The following is a 13,157-nucleotide window of genomic DNA, read 5'->3' on the forward strand; positions in this document are numbered from 1 at the left end:
CAGGGAGCCCAGGCCTTCGGTCTACGTCGCCATGGCAACCATTCTCCCAGTGGGCGGGGCTGTGACATCACAAAGGCTCCGGCCTTCCCGCCGCGCCCGCGCCGCAGGGGGGCTGCGCTGGAAGCGGACTCGCCACGCCCAACATGCGCGGGCTTCCTTCCCGGTCTGCACCCCTCTTGCCGTTTCCGTCGTTCTCCTGATTGATTTTTTCACGTGCACCACCTACCTGCCTCTTCCTGCCGAGCGAACCTTACAGCCTAGAGGGGCGGCTCTGACAATCGTGGTCCCGGGCCGCAGCATCCCACGTGCTGGGAACTAGTTACAGAAGCAAACATTCTGCAGGACCTGGGCAGCGGACCCGGCGATCTGGTCGCCGACAAGCCCACCCGGCGAAGGTGACTTCAGTGCTGACTCGGGTGGAGATCCGCCGCTCCACAGGCTGCATATGACGCATGATGAAGGCAGGGTGGCACCCCTGTCAGTAAGCAGGGAGGGGTCCGCGCTAGATCGCCGAGACTCACCACCCCCCGCCCCAACCCCCCAGTCCCTGCCAGGACCCCTATCCCCCAAAACAGCAGGAGACCCCTCCTTGAGATGTGACCATGGCCACCAGTTCTGCCCACACATCTCATCTTGGGGATTTATAGATTGACAAGGGTGGCTCAGACGTAGAGTCCGCCTGCAGTGCAGGTAGACCTGGGTTCCATCCCTGCGTTGGGGAGATCCGCTGGAGAAGGGAGTGGCTACCCACTGCAGTATTTTTGCCTAGAGAATCCCGTGGACAGGGGAGTCTGGCAAGCTACAGTCCACGGGGCCGCAAAGACTAGGACTCGACTGAGTGACTAACACACATAAGGCATTTAGGGGCCACTGGGGGCCTCTGGACAGTCTGCAGGCCAGTACTGCGGAGCCAATGAGTCCCAGCAACTCCCGGCTCTGCCCGAGGCAGGAGCAGTTCTTTGGTCTGTTCTGGATCTGCTCAAAGTGGGGAGACTCTTACAGTCCCAGTGATCCAGCTGCCAGCCTGAGCCTGTAGCCCTGCCTTCCTGGGGTCCACAGTCTATAGTCCAAGCTGTGTGACCAGTGACTGAGTAGGAAAGCACACGGTTCTGAGAGGGTTCATCTCAAGCACCATGAGTTCTCTAACTAGACTTTAGGAGTCTGGAAAATATCCATCTCAAAAGGAGAAAAGCCAACCCCTTGTTAACAACATGTGAGCTGATTTCCTCCTGAAAGAAGCTGTGACAGAGTTCTTGAGAATAGATACAGAAATCAACAGTAGCCAATTAAAAACGGAAAGGGCAGGGGGGCTCCCTGAGTCTGCAGTGGGTGGGAGCCAGCCACCCCCAGATGGTGGTGTCAGGAATGAGCCCAAAGCGGGCAGCAGGTGTGACCCTGGCCATGAGGGGGTCCTGATGTGTGCTTCTGACCTGCAGAACCTGGGTCACCTGCCTGCCTCCATGTCTGATAGGCAGGAGCCTGAGGGTCCCCCCTCTACCCTGACTGCAAGAGAGGCAGGAAGGAAGTGGGGGCTCCTAAGAAGGGGTCCCCAGCCCGGGGTGGGGGGCAGGCGTTTTCAGAGGCACAGGTGGTCCAGCAGGACAGGAGCTGGTATGTTTCTGTGGCAGCAGGTCTCAGGTCACTCCTACAAAACCGACTCTGTGCCTGGGCTTCTATTCATCCTGTTTTTGGAATGACCTTTATTCTGATGTCAAACTCCTACTGTTAGCAAACTCAGGTTCAGCTGCAGGTCGGTCAAGAAATCAACACTGAGAGACAAGTATTAGGTAACAGGAAATATGGTTTTATTGGGAAAACTGCAGTCTTGGGTAGAAGGTGGACTTATGTCCAAAAGACAACTCCTCACTCCCTGGGTTTTGCTTGGAGATCACGTAGGAGAGGGCTATGCCAGGGCAGAGGGTTGCAGGGGCCATGATCAGTGCACGGACATTCTTCTGATTGTGAGGCAACCAGGGGTCAGCATCACCAACCTTCTGGTTCCATCCGGTCTGGGGTCCACATCTTGTGGGCAGCACACAGTTAAGTTCTCCCATCGGGCAAGGGTTTCGGTGTCTGCAAAACAGCTCAAGGGGTGGGGCTCAAAATATTGTCTACAGTTCCTGAGGAAGATCTAAAGGTCCCTGACTTTGTGCTGCCCTTAATTTAATGACTAACCTCTTACTATTTTGTCTCACTTGACTGCTTTCCTTTCTCTCTGTGTTCTCTCATTTCTCTGATCACATTTATTCTTTGGCTAACGTCTTTCTACAGACAAGAGGCAGGTGGATGACACGAGTGGGGAGGTCTGTCCCAGGAAGGCCCCAGAGGGTCCTGCTTGGCTTCACTACATTTCTCAAGACTCAGCTCGGGGCTGACCTCTTGGGAGACACCCCTGGAAGAGGGCATCCTGCTGCTCTGTCCTGTCACGGCCCACATCCTCCAGGTCCTTCCGCCAGCACTGCCTAGCCCTGGCTCCTCTGGACGCCCGAGGTGTCTGGTGGGGGAGAGGCTGGAGGGCGGGGACACACTGGAGCCAGAGCATCTGTCCCCTCCCTCTGCTTTCAAGGGCTCCTCAGCTGTGGCCTCCTAGGCAGGCCTGCATGGTTCCAGCCTGGCCAGGAGCCCTGGCTAATTTCCCATGGCCCCACCACTCATTCTCATTTCGGCATCTAGTTACTTCCCTCACATGTGTAACAAATTTCCTATATTCAACTTCCTTTCCTGGAAACTCCCAGGGCTTCTGTTTTCCAGATGAGAGCCTGACCCCCCACCCACTGCTCAGAGACAGGAGACCTTGGTGACCAAGGGGACAGGCTTTGGCATCAGGCCGGGTTGGGTCCATGCTGACCCTCTCTGGCTGTGTGACATCGGACAATTTACTTTAGTGCTCTGGGTCTGTTTCTCCACCTGAAAAGTGGGACATAAGAACACCTGGGAGAGATGCTGTGTGATAGAACAGAACCCAGTACCTAGCTCAGGATGCCAGTCTGCCTCCGTCATAGTGTGGCTGGAGGGGTATCCTGTGTCATAGCGTGGCTGGAGGGGTGTCCTGGGTCACAGTGTGGCCGGGGGGGTGTCCTGCGTCATAGTGTGGTCGGAGGGGTGTCCTGACTGGAGGTCTGCAGAGCACCCCAGCAGGGTGGTCGTCATCTCCACAAGGAAGCTGACAGACAGGAAGGTGTTTGCCCACGACCACAGACCATAAGAGGCAGAACTGGGACACAAACCTGGGCAGTCTGACTGCACAGCCCAGCGCATGACCACCCCTGTGCCTCCTCCACCCCAACCACCGCCCCTGCCTGGGGAGACACGGTGCCCAGGCGGCTGGGGAGGGCCAGGTTAGGGGGTCTGCAGATGGGGATGGACGCTGTGTATTCTCAGCCAGGCAGGGTCCCTCCCTGTGCTTCTCGGCCTCAGGAGCCCTGATGTCTGGGCCTGTGTAAGTTTAGAACCCCTACCCGCCCCCCCCGGGTGCTGATCCTCTCCTGCAGAATCGACGTGGACCACGTGGGTCGCCTCCGTGGCTGCCCCAGGAGCCTGGAGGCTGACAGTGGACGCGGAAAGGAGCGGCCCCGCCGCCGGCAGGGGGCGCTCTCGGTAACTCCCACTGGGGCTGGACGGGCGCCGCCGTGCTTAGATGCCTGCCTGCCCCGGCCACTTGCATCTGGATTTCCTTTTCTCCTTCTTTCAGGTTCAGAGGTTGCAGGAAGTGCAGAAAGTCTGCCTAGCGGTGAGCCAGGGCTCTCGTGGGCCATACGGACCCTGTGCATGGCTTCCACCTCACTGGCCTGCCACACAGGACCACCTGGCTCCAGTCCTGCTGTGGTCCACACTACTGTGGGCCCATCCAGGGAGGCCACCAGGCCCTGGAAGGGAGTATGAAGCATTCCACCTGCCCTTCAGTCTCTTCCCACCCCAGGGCCCTCACCTGTCCGGGCAGTGCTTGGGCCTGGCCTGCTCTTTCCCTCACTGTCATCGGATTGCTTGCCTGACAGCGCCAATGGGCAGGTAATTTGATTGGCGCCTGGGGAGAAAACAGGGCGGCTTTTGGCATCCACATTTGGCTGCAGGAGAATGTGTTCAGAGAGCTATAGGCAAAGTGTTAGAGCCCAGGGTAGGAGTCTGGGCCGGGTTCTAGGATGCCTAGGGTCTAAACAGGGTCCTGGGAGGGCCCTGGGGGAGCAGGGACGCTGCGGAGCCTAGGGAACGGGAGTGACCCTGCGCGGCTGCGGTGCAGAGTGCGCAGTGGTGAAGGCAGTGGAGGGGGGAGGCCCACGGGCTGGGGGGGGGCGGGTGGGAACTGCCCGCCAGGTCAGGGAGGGTTGGCATGTCGTTCCCGCTGTGATGGGGGGTCTGTCATCGCTCCCGGGATCAGATTTGTTCCCGGGATGTGCCGTCCCCGAACACCCTCTGTCTGGCGGGACTCACCAGGGAAAAACCTTTTGTCCCTGGCCGCGGTGGACATTTCCCGGTGACGCAGGACGGTAAACAAACTACCCGGAGGGCCCACGACGTCAGGCGCAAACGGCGACCTTGTGGCCAGGCGAGGGACCCAGCAATAGGTAAGAGGTAAATTTGTTCAGATTCAGAGATAAACACACTCCAAGAGTGTGGGCCATCACAGAGGACCAGTGCGGTGGCCAGCCGTGGAATGTGGTGTGGTTAGTTTTAATGAGTTGGGTGATTTCATATGTTAATGAGCGGAAGGATCATTCCAACAACAGGGGAACCACCCACTCCTCGGTCTTTTGACAGTGCCTTGGAACTGTCCTGGCACCCCTGGGTGTGTCATTTAGCTTGCAGATTGAGGATCAAGATTTAGCTGAAATTGATTGTCTGTATGGCAAGCCACTCCAGTACTCTTGCCTAGAAAATCCCACGGATGGAGGAGCCTGGTAGGCTGCAGTCCATGGGATCGCTAAGGGTCGGACACGACTGAGCGACTTCACTTTAACTTTTCACTTTCACACATAGGAGAAGGAAATGGTAACCCACTCCAGTGTTCTTGCCTGGAGAATCCCAGGGACGGGGGAGCTTGGTGGTCTTCCGTCTATGGGGTCACACAGAGTTGGACACGACTGAAGTGACTTAGCAGTAGCAGTAGCAATCTTAGACCCATTTGATTTTAATCAGTTTATGTTATGCCCTTCAGTTTAATTCAGTCGGTGAGTCATGTCCGACTCTTTGCAACCCCATGGACTGCAGCACGCCAGGCCTCCCTGTCCATCACCAACTCCTGAAGTTTACTCAAACTCATATCCACTGAGTCAGTGATGCCATCCAACCATCTCATCCTCTGTCGTCCCCTTCTCCTCCCGCCTTCAATCTTTCCAAGCATCAGGGTCTTTTCCAATGAGTTAGTTGTTCGCATCAGGAGGCCAAAGTATTGGAGTTTCAGCTTCAACATCAGTCCTTCCAATGAATATTCAGGACTGATTTCCTTTAGGGTGGACTGGTTGGATCTCCTTGCAGTCCAAGGGACTCTCAAGAGTCTTCTCCAACACCACAGTTCAAAAGCATCCATTTTTCAGCACTCAGTTTTATTTATAGTCCAACTCTCACATCCATACATGACCACTGGTAAAACCATAGCCTTGACGAGACGGATCTTTGTTGACAAAGTAAATGTCTCTGCTTTTTAATATGCTGTCTAGGTTGGTCATAGCTTTCCTTCCAAGGAGTAAATGTCTTTTAATTTCATGGCTGCAATCATCATCTGCAGTGATTTTGGAGCCCAGAAAAATACAGTCTGTCACTGTTTCCACTGTTTCCCCATCTATTTGCCGTGAAGTGATGGGACCGGATGCCATGATGTTAGTTTTCTGAATGCTGAGTTTTAAACCAACTTTTTCACTGTCCCCTTTCACTTTCATCAAGAGCTCTTTAGTTTTTCTTTGCTTTCTGCCATAAGGGTAGTGTTATCTGTATATCTGAAGTTATTGATATTTCTCCTGGCAATCTTGATTCCAGCTTGTGCTTCCTCCAGCCCAGCGTTTCTCATGATGTATCCTGCGTATAAGTTAAATAAGCAGTGTGACAATATGCAGCCTTGACGTACTCCTTTTCCTATTTGGAACCAGTCTGCTGTTCCGTGTACTTTGTCATTACTTCTGTTATTACCTACAGTGGGTCTATGACAATGAAATGTTTACCATTGGAGATACCCTAAGCTATTCTTATGGAGGACTAGGGGAGGAAATCAGTAACTTACAATCCCTCTGAGCAATAAGAGGATAAGGCTGATGGCTGTTTCACCAAGTTCCCAGTCTCAGGGCACAGGCTTGGATTGCTTTACGTCATGGTATCTATTCCCATCCATGGTGGACAAACCAGCAATGAATTAAGGTTACAACCCCTTAATCCTACCCAGCACTGGTCACGCTGGAGACCTTGGGGACACTCAACTGCAGTCCAGGGGTGCCAGGAAGTCAACATGATTCGAACTGTCCCAGGACCCAATTCTCAGGAGGCCAACCTCCCTCGACCTGCCCGGGGATTCAATCTCCAGGAGGCTGTCACACCTCAGCCTGCCTGGGGATCTGCACCCTGACCCAGGGACACCTGGCTCTCAGGTTGCAACAGTACTGTGTAGGATAAGCTTTAAAAAGACTCACCCCTAAGAAAGTCCACCCATGGAAGTAGAAGTAAACCTATTGGCTGTGGGACTGTGTCTCAGCAATAACTCAGGAATCGAGCGAGAACCCCATTGCCTTTCTGGAAAGTCTAAAAGAGTCTCTCCAAGTTTACCAATCTGGACTTAGACTCTTATGAGAGACAAGTGATTTTAAAGGACAAATTCTTATCCTAATGTGCATCAGACATCAGGATAAAGTTCCAACTCTACCCACTGGTACTTCTACCCGGAGGCCTAGTGCGGCCCGGCCGACTGGTCAACCCACTGGTCACTGCACCGGGAGGCCGTCTGGCCCGGCTGGCTAGTAGACTCGACAGTCCCTCCACCAGGAGGCACAGTTCGGCCCGGCCAGCTGGTCGACCCGCAGGTCAGTGCACCGGGAAGCCATCTGCCCTGGCTGGATGGTTGACCCACCAGTCCCTCCAACTGGAGGACGTGTGTGGCCCGGCTGGCTGGTCGACCCACCGGTCCCTCCAACCGGAGGCCGAGATGTGACTGGGAGCACGAGCCAGTGGCCACGGGAGAGACGTGGCAGGGGCGGTGAACAGAGCAGGTGAGGGGGGAGGTTGGGGCTCAAACAGGCGCCCTGACCCTGACCCAGACCCTGACCCTAACCCTAACCCCATGAACAGTATGTAAAGGCAAAATAATAGGGTACTGAATGAGGAACTCCCCAGGTTGGTGGGTTCCCAATATGCTACTGGAGTTCAGTGGAGAAATAAATCCATAAAGAATGATGGGATGGAGCCGAAGCAAAAATAATGCCCAGTTGTGGATGTGACTGGTGACAGAAGCAAGAGCAACATTACACAGGAACCTGGAATGTTAGGTCCATGAATCAAGGCAAATTGGAAGTGGTCAAACAGGAGATGGCAAGAGTGAACATAGACATTCTAGGAATCAGTGAACTAAAATGGACTGGAATTGGTGAATTTAACTCAGATGACCATTATATCTACTACTGTGGGCAGGAATCCCTTAGAAGAAATGGAGTAGCCATCATGGTCAACAAAAGAGTCCGAAATGCAGTACTTGGATGCAATCTCAAAAACGACAGAATGATTTCTGTTCGTTTCCAAGGCAAACCATTCAATATTACAGTAATCCAAGCCTATGCCCCTACCAATAATACTGAAGAAGCCAAAGATGAAGAGTTCTATGAAGACCTATAAGACCTTCTAGAACTAACACCCAAAAAAGATGTCCTTTTCATTATAAGGGATTGGAATGCAAAAGTAGGAACTCAAGAAACACCTGAAGTAACAGGAAAATTTGGCCTTGGACCACGGAATGAAGCAGGGCAAAGGCTAATAGAGTTTTGTCAAGAGAACGCACTGGTCAAAGCAAACACCCTCTTCCAACAACACAAGAGAAGACTCTACACATGGACATCACCAGGTGGTCAACACCAAAATCAAACTGATTATATTCTTTGCAGCCAAAGATGGAGAAGCTCTATACAGTTAACAAAAAAAAAAAAAAAAAAAAAAACGCCAAAAGCTGACTGTGGCTCAGATCATGAACTCCTTATTGCCAAATTCAGACTTAAATTCAAGAAAGTAGGGAAAACCACTAGACCATTCAGATATGACCTACATCAAATCCCTTATGATTATACAGTGGAAGTGAGAAATAGATTTAAGGGATTAGATCTGATAGATAGAATGCCTGATGAACTATGGACGGAGGTTCGTGACATTGTACAGGAGACAGGGATCAAGACCATCCCCATGGAAAAGAAATGAAAAAAAGCAAAATGGCTGTCTGAGGAGGCCTTACGAATAACTGTGAAAAGAAGACAAGCGAAAAGTAAAGGAGAAAAGGAAAGATATAAGCATTTGAATGCAGAGTTCCAAAGAATAGCAAGAAGAGATAAGAAAGCCTTCGTCAGCAATCAGTGCAAAGAAATAGAGGAAAACAATTGAAAATCAAAAGACTAGAGATCCCTTCAAGAAAATTAGAGATACCAAAGGAACATTTCACTCAAAGATGGGCTCGATAAAGGACAGATATGCTATTGACCTAACAGAAGCAGAAGATATTAAGAAGAGGTGGCAAGAATGCACAGAAGAACTGTAAAAAAAGATCTTCAGGACCAAGATAATCACGATGGTGTGATCACTCACCTAGAGCCAGACATCCTGGAATATGAAGTCAAGTGGGCCTTAGAAAGCATCACTATGAACAAAGCTAGTGGAGGTGATGGAATTCCAGTGGAGCTATTTCAAATCCTGAAAGATGATGCTGTGAAAGTGCAGCACTCAATATGCCAGCAAATTTGGAAAACTCAGCAGTGGCCACAGGACTGGAAAAGGTCAGTCTACATTCCAATCCCAAAGAAAGGCAATGCCAAAGAATGCTCAAACTACCGCACAATTTCACTCATCTCACACACTAGTAAAGTCATGCTCAAAATTCTCCAAGCCAGTCTTCAGTAATACGTGAACCCAGAACTTCCAGATGTTCAAGCTGGTTTTAGAAAAGGCAGGGGAACCAGAGATCAAATTACCAACATCTGCTGGATCATCGAAAAAGCAAGAGATTTCCAGAAAAACATCTATTTCTTCTTTATTGACTATGCCAAAGCCTTTGACTGTATGGATCACAATAAACTGTGGAAAACTCTGAAAGAGATGGGAATACCAGACCACCTGATCTGCCTCTTGAAAAACCTGTATGCAGGTCAGGAAGCAACAGTTAGAACTGGACATGGAACAACAGACTGGTTCCAAAAAGGAAAAGAAGTATGTCAAGGTTGTATATTTTTACCCTGCTTATTTACCTTATATGCAGAGTATATCATGAGGAACGCTGGGCTGGAAGAAGCGCAAGCTGGAATCAAGATTGCTGGGAGAAATATCAATAACCTCAGATATGGAGATGACACCACCCTTATGGCAGAAAGTGAAGAGGAACTCAAAGGCCTCTTGATGAAAGTGAAAGAGGAGAGGGAAAAAGTTGGCTTGAAGCTCAACATTCAGAAAACTAAGATCAAGGCATCCGGTCCCATCACTTCATGGGAAATAGATGGAGAAACAGTGGAAACAGTGTCAGACCTTATTTTTGGGGCTCCAAAATCACCGGGGATGCTGATTGTAGCCATGAAATTAAAAGATGCTTACTCCTTATAAGGAAAGTTATGATCAATCTAGATAGCATATTAAAAAGCAGAGACATTACTTTTCCAACAAAGGTCCGTCTAGTCAAGGCTATGGTTTTTCCCGTGGTCATGTATGGATGTGAGAGTTGGACTGTGAAGAAAGCTGAGCGCCGAAGAATTGGTACTTTTGAACTGTTGTGTTGAAGAAGACTCTTGAGAGTCCCTTGGACTGCAAGGAGAGCCAACCAGTCCATCCTAAAGGAGATCAGTCCTGGGTGTTCATTGGAAGGACTGATGCTAAAGCTGAAACTCCAATACTTTGGACACCTCATGTGACTAGCTGACTCACTGGAAAAGACTCTGATGCTGGGAAAGGTTGGGGGTGGGAGGAGACGGGGACGACAGAGAATGAGCTGGATGGCATCACTGACTCGATGGACATGAGTTTGAGTGAACTCCGGGAGTTGGTGATGGACAGGGAGGCCTGGCGTGCTGTGATTCATGGGGTCGCAAAGAGTCAGACACGACTGAGCGACTGAACTGAACTGAGTTCGCAGTCATTGTTCAGCTCCTCAGACGCCAGACTTCCTTGCCTGACCCCAGGGACTCCATCCCCGAGTCAGGACTGGGAGTCGGCCTGCACTCTGCGAGACTTACAAACACATTCTTAGATCAAGGCAGTCCTGCCCATGGGTGAGGGGGCTGCGGGAGTGCGTCTGAGGGGGCCGGGTACCATGTCGGGAAACCTAACCCTAACTCATCTAACCCTATCCGTAACCCTAACCCCTAACCCTAAAACCCTAACCATAACACGGTTCCCAGCTGTCTTTCCTCTCTAGGTTCTGAGGCGGCCTCTCGCTACTCCCTGACATCTTTCCTCTCTAGGCCTGACACTGCCTGTGGCCGGTCCTGACTTCTTTCCTCTCTCTGTGCCCTGAGACGGCCCCCTTCAGGTCCTGTCCACAGACCCCGTGAGCTGCCACTCGTCCACTTACGACTCCCCACCCCAGGTCCGCTTGACCGCTGCCCTCAGGGTCCTCTCCGCGGACCGCCAGGCCCCCGCCAGGTTCTCTCCGTGGTCCCTCCCCCCAGGTCCTCTTATCAACCCGCCACTGCCCCTCACTACATCCTGACCCTGGCTCACTACTCCCTGACGTCGGTCCTCACAATGGCATGTCTCTGGACCTCACTACCGCCTGACTCTGGTCCTCGCTGTGCCCTTACTCTGGACCTGACTACACTTTGATCCTGGTTCTATGTCCTGACACTTTTCCATGCAATTCCTGACACTGCTTCTCACTTTGTGCTGACACTGGTCTCACTATATCCTGACTTACTTTACTCTACACAAATACAGATCACTTCAAAACAAAGCAATTCAGAAGCAGACTCCAGATGAGATTTCCTGGAATGAACAACCACCAAAGTGGGAACCAAGATTACCCTAAGTCTGCAGAACCACAGAGTGCATGCCAGCGAGTTATCACACACTGAGTTCTTGCAACACCCCACGTGCTACTTTCCTGGTTTCCCAGATTAATTCCTTGGAGTAGGACATTTGGAACAGTCCAGGCAGGATGAAGAGAGGATCTTCCTCAAGGCAGAGTTGGCCTTGGCAATGCCTAGGGCAGTCCCTCTTCGCTGTCTGCTCCTGCCCAGGAGTTCCAATTGCCAGATGGGGTATGACTCGTTCTCAGCCTTTCCAGGCAAGAATGCCAGGTGATCTGCCCTCTCATGGCATTCTCCAACCCTCCACTCTCTTGAAAGAGGCTGGCATGGAAAAAATCTTGGAGCATCTGATCAAGTCAGAGGACCCACAGGGGCCAAACCCAAGTCAGCCCCACACTGAGCACAAAATCCGATCCCAAAACACCACCTCTGTACACCTGTGCTAAACCGAATTTCAGAGATAGAGTTTCAGGTGAAGTAGAAAAGCATAGCTTTACTGCTTTGCTAGCAAAGACGTACACAAAACTCAGTGCCCTCAAAAACTGCCCCAAAGCAGGAGGATTTGCTTAGGAGTTTTATAGCTATGGGCTTCCCGGGTAGCTCAGCTGGTACATAATCTGCATGTAACGCAGGAGACCCTGGTTCAATTCTTGGGTTGGGAAGACACCCTGGAGAAGGGGTAGGCTACCCACTTTAGTATTCTTGGGCTTCCCTGGTGGCTCAGCTGGTACAGAATCCACCTGCAGTGAGGGAGACCTGGGTTTGATCTCTGGGTTAGCAAGATCCCCTGCAGAAAGGAATGGCTACCCACTCCAGTATTCTGGTCTGGAGAATTCCATGAACTCTAGAGTTCATGGGATCACAAAGAGTCAGACTGAGCAACTTTCACTTTATAGCAATGGTCAAAGGGCAGAGTTGTTGTAAGGATTAGGGTGTGTACAGGGCCTGAACTCCCTTCATCGGACCTCAGGTGGTCTCTGGGTGAGCTTCTCTGGAATGAAGAATGCTACAGTTTTCCATTTTGCTGGAGCGGATGTTTAGTTGGGTAAAAAGTTTAGAGATATTTTTATGTGTATCCCTTTGGACAGAAACAGGACCCTGACCCAAGACAAAATACTCTTTCTTGAGTGTTCTTTCCTTCTCTCTGCATCCCTTCCATTCCCTGATTACCAGCTCTTCCAATCTGCCCTTTGGGGCTCAGGGTAGGTCATGGAGCCGGGAGTCTATTCCCAACAAAGAAACAGGGGACATGGGAAAGACTTCTGGGCCCTGGAGCCTCACAGGGTCCTGCTCGATTTCACTACCAGGCCCTGACCCTACACTAACTATGGCTCTGAGCTGTTCGTGATGACCTGAGCTTTCCCAGTCTGTCCTCGTAACTCTCTCCCTAACTAAGGCCCTGATGCTGGTTGTAACGAACACCCTAACAATATCCCTGGGACAAATGGTCTAAAGTGTCTTTTATTCAGGTCTCAAAGTTTTCTCTGAGGCCCTGACACTCTCCCTAATTAAGCCCTTAACTCTGTATTTAAGTGACGGCCTGATGCACTCCCTCACTTCAAGGCACTAAGGCCTTGAAGTCTCTACCTGAGGGGCTGATACTGTCTGTAACCAGTTTTCTGACTCTTTCTCTAACATCCTCATTTTGCCTCTAAATAACACCCTGAGATTCATCCTAATGCCCTGATGGTGTCCCTAGTAGCCCTCAATATCCCTACTTTTGCCATGATCCTATCCATAACTAAGGCCCTGAATATGTACTGAAGTAGGTCTCTGACGCTGTCCGTAACTGACACCCTGACACTAGTCACAACTGTGAACCCGACGCTAGCTCTATTAAGGTCCTGAGATGCTGCTAAGTAACAGCCTGAACTTCTTTAAGGCCCTCAAGTTATCTCTAACTGAAGCCTTGAAACTGTCTTTAGCTAAGCCCCAGACACTGTCCCTAGCTAAGGCCTGAACTATAGTTCAGGA

This window comes from Moschus berezovskii, chromosome 2 (genome assembly GCF_049115385.1).
Source record: "Moschus berezovskii isolate FMDL1 chromosome 2, NW_MosBer_1.0, whole genome shotgun sequence".
Lineage (NCBI taxonomy): Eukaryota > Metazoa > Chordata > Mammalia > Artiodactyla > Moschidae > Moschus > Moschus berezovskii.